Source organism: Mirounga angustirostris, unplaced genomic scaffold (genome assembly GCF_029215605.1).
Source record: "Mirounga angustirostris isolate CCGP_5_RB_7025 unplaced genomic scaffold, mMirAng1.0.hap1 SCAF_3, whole genome shotgun sequence".
Taxonomy (NCBI): domain Eukaryota; kingdom Metazoa; phylum Chordata; class Mammalia; order Carnivora; family Phocidae; genus Mirounga; species Mirounga angustirostris.
The window spans coordinates 154,600,139-154,604,648 of record NW_026991711.1 but is presented as its reverse complement, the minus strand read 5'-3'; positions in this window follow the sequence as shown (position 1 = coordinate 154,604,648).

Sequence of the window (4,510 nt, the reverse complement as noted above, 5' to 3'; positions counted from 1 at the left end):
AACATGAGTAATATAGTGGGGGCAAAAAAATGGCGATGTTTTGTGAAATTTTGAGTACTGGGCCTAGTTCAGCTTTAATATCAAAGGACTCAGACATTGCCATGGCCTTCTGTTAGAATGGACCATATAGGAGATAGGTAATAAGTTGAGTCCTGGACCAGGTCCAGCTCACAGTGGATCTAGTGGGTCTACAAACCAACATTAATGTGCCTGTCTAAAATACTCGACTGAATGCACACGTTGTTTTCATGGCCTGTCAGATAATAGCTATTGTAGTGGAAAACCCAAGAATAAACCTCTAAAATTGACACTTTTATAGGCCAAGATACTAAATCAAAATTGTATCAAGACCCTTGCTTCAAACTGTGGGGGACTTATGGTTAGAGACATTGCCCTCCCTTCACAAAAAATATGAAACAAGAGTTTATACACATTGAACTAGAGTTATCACACAACTTTGTCCCCTAGGGAAGAGAAACCAATAATTGAACCCTAATTTTTACCCAGGATACTGCCTGGAGGCCGTTTCAAGGCTGCAGTGAATGGAGAAAAAAATACAAACAGGACCCAATGACTCAATGATTTGGGCAGATGGAGGGAGGCCAAAGCCATTATAATTCATGGAGCAAAGTACCAGTGATTAGAGACCTGCAGACAGAAAATTTGGAGATGTGAAGAGGAATCTCCTAACTTCTTTGGCTTTGCATTGATCTGTTCTTGTACATGGTGATACTTCTTGATGTTGGAAAAGAACCACTAGAAAGCAATAGGCTGAACAATTGTCTAAGCGGATGTAAAACAAAAATCGTTCATGTCCCCAAGTGTCAGAATAAAGAGTCCTTGTAATAAAAGGGAATTAGGTAGAATTCTCAGAAGATTCATGCCTTCACTGCAAAGCCCTAGAGTAAAGTCTATTCTGTTTCCTAACAAAGCTTAAAAATATAGAGAATCAAACTGATTTGTAAGTTGACTGCATGCCAAAACAAAGCCTTAAGACTCTTACAAAGGCTATAAATCCCAGTAATCACTATACAAAATTCACAATGTCAGACACCAATTAAAAATGAGGCATGTAATAAAGCAAGAACATAGGACCCATAACCAGAAAAAACATTTAATAGAAATAGAACTAGATATGCCAGAGATGATGGGTTAATAAGAAAACATTTTAATACAGCTATTATGTTTATTACAAATATTTTCAGAGATAAAGGGAAAGAACAAAGATAATGGAAAGAAAAATGGAAAATATAAAGAGCTCTAAATCATCTAGAGATGAAAAATGAAACATCTCAAATGCAAAATAAAATTGATAGAATGAACATGCTGGACAAGAAGGGGGAAAAGGACAATGATTGTGAAAAAACAAGTGCCAAAAAAAACAAGCAAAAAGCAGTCAACCTGAAATTTATACACCAAGAAAATATTTTTCAAAACTTAAAGCAAATTACTTTTCATGGGGTGCCTGGGTGGTGCAGTCAGTTAAGTTTCAAGCTCAGTTTTGTCTCAGTTCGTGATCTCAGGGTTGTGAGATTGAGCCTTGTGTCCCTCTCTGTGCTCAGCACTGAGTCGGTTTAAGACTCTCTCTCCCTCTCACTCTGCCCCTCACCCCTGCACACATGCACTCTCTCTCTCTAAAATAAATAATTTTTTTTAATAACTTTTCAGATAAACCCAAGCTGAAAGTATTCAGAGCCAGAATTATACCATAGGAAATGGGATAGGGAGTTCTTCAGACAAAATGCAAAGTGAAACAAACAGATGGAAATATGGCTCTATTTATTTATTTTAAGATTTATTTACTTATTTTAGAGAGAAAGAGCATGAGTGGGGGGAAGGGCAGAGGGAGAAGGAGAGCATATCCTCAAACCGACTCCCCACTGAGCGTGAAGCCTGCACCGGGACTCATCCCAGGACCCTAACATCATGACTCCAGCAGAAATCAAGAATCAGATGCTAAACCAACTGAGCCACCCAGGCAGCCCAGGGCAGAAATATGGCTTTAGATGAAAAGAATGGAGAAGGCCAGAAATGTTAATTTCTGAATAAATATAAAATATATTTTTCTTATTTTAAATCTCTTTAAACAATTATTAACCATCTAAAGCAAAAATAATAAAAATGCAACAGGGTACTTTTGAATGAATAAGATATGTAGGAGGGTGGAACTGTGCTATTATAATATTAGTAAACTATCTGAGAAACAGTATAATATAATTTAAAGGTAGATTATGATCTATTTAATATGTATATTGTAAAATCAAGACTAAGGGTTAGCAAACTATGGCCTGAGGCAGGAGACAAGTCTGGCCCTGCCCTAGTTTCTAGGAATGTTGTTTTGATTTTTTAAGATCTACATCTATGCGTGTCTGTCTGCCTGTCTATCATCAATCTATCTAAAGGTAGGAAATAGGAAAAGGATAAAAAGCAAAAATAGTGATGGTAGAGACACAAAAGGAGGAAGAGAGGGAAGGATAAAAGTATATGTAGCTCTTGAGGGTCTGGCAAATTTTTTTTCCTGAAAAAAGCCAGATAAAAATATTTTAGAATTTGTAGGCTACATATAGTCTATGTCACATATTCATTTTTTCTGCACCATGCTCTAGAGCACAACCCAAGAAATAAAGATTTAGCCAATAAAATAATAGTGGAGATAAAATGAGGCCATCAAATGAGTTTTATAAAAACAAGTGTTTTTGCCATTCATAGCCATATCATCTTTTTTTGCTAGAGTTGTGTGTTTAATAACAACACTGAAATATAGCCTAATGGATAGTAAGGGAAAATGCATTTAATATGTTAAATGTTATGAAAGTAAAAATCCTTGGTCATTGGTAAAATAATAAATTGGCTTTATTGTTAGTTAGAGGTATTCATGACCCCCAAACAATTAAACACAAATAAGAGGCGCCTGGGTGGCTGAGTCAGTTAAGTCTCTGACTCGGTTTTGGCTTAGGTTGTGATCTCTCATAGGTCATGAGATGGAGCTCCGTGTGGGGCTCTGCGCTTAGCAGGGACTCTGCTTGAAGTCTCTCCCACTACTCCTCCCCCCCAATCGAGTCCATGCTCTTTCAAATAAATAAATCTTAAAAAAAATAAGTAAAATTGTTTATTGCCTGAATATAATCAACATCTAAATTTTAAAACATCATTAGAAATATAAATGGAGATTACATTTTAACAAATACTAATGCTTATTCAATTTCTGTTGTATGTCAGTCTACAGAGGACTTTATTTTTAGTCACTTATTCAATGTTTATAACCTTATAAGAATGGTACTATTATCATCATCATTTCAATGATAAGGAAACGGAAGCACAGAAAGTATATCTCAATATTAGCAGTATGTTTGATGAGCTATTTTTCCAGTTTTTATTTGAAGTATTTCTACATAGCAGAGAACTTGTTTAGCTAATTTGATCAATAGACAGTAAGTATATATAATTAATAGCAAAAGTTATTAGTTTGCACATACTGATTTGATTAAAATTGTCAAATTATGTGCAGCACATGGTGAATATATAATGTGCTACATAATTTAGTATTTTTTCTATTAATAGGCTGTTCAGTTACAGTAGCATCTGGCAGGGTTTGGTGACAGACTGGGGGCTACTACTTCAGACAGGATGGTGAGAAAAAGCCTCTGATGAGCTGATATTTTTGATGTGAGCAATATGCAACAAGTCATCACAAAAGTATTTATTAAATACTTCCCTATGTGTTACTGTTATAGGTTATATGGCCCTGAAAATTGAGGTAAGGCCCCGATCTCCAAGAAGCTTGAAAGACAGAGAGAGAGCCAGAGGAAAAAAAAATTAGACATTAAATGTTAAGAACAAAATAATAGCTTAACAACAATAAAAAGCTACTGGTAGGGGTGAGGAGAAGTCAGTTACTTTTAATTGGCCAGAATCTCTTCTAAAGATCTGGTACTTAATCTGAGATATAAATGTACTGATCTGTGGAGGGAATTGCTCAAGGAAAGGAATGACCAGGGAGAAAAGCCCAGAAAGAGAGACAAAGCCAGGGAGAAGAGACAGAAGCCCTAATTCTTCAAAAAGCCAACTGTATACATTTAAGCCAATTTATTGATCACTCTGCACCTTAATTTCCTTTATAGTGAGTTGGGCTGGATGTCCACAGATATTTTTTTCAGTGCCAACAATCTTCTTTATGTTTCTTAATCTTTGGAAACAACCTTCTTTAATTGCTTTTACATTTGTCGAGTGGAGCACAGGGTGCTGGATGGTGAGCTGCCATTCAGTAAGAGACCACAAGAGAAATTAAAATAGAGAAATTTGTTACTCACAGATCCTGGAGGCAGAACAGGTCATGCCTGGAGGGACCACTCAAGGAAGTCAAGACAGAATGCAGGGAGAGAACACTAGTTGCTGGGGCATATGACTTAGGGTCCATGAGTGAGTGCTTTGGGGTTCCTGAGCTAAGGCTGGATTGGTCATTTCAAACCAAGCAAGTAGGGTTTTTGTTAGCCCCATATGGGTCTTATCT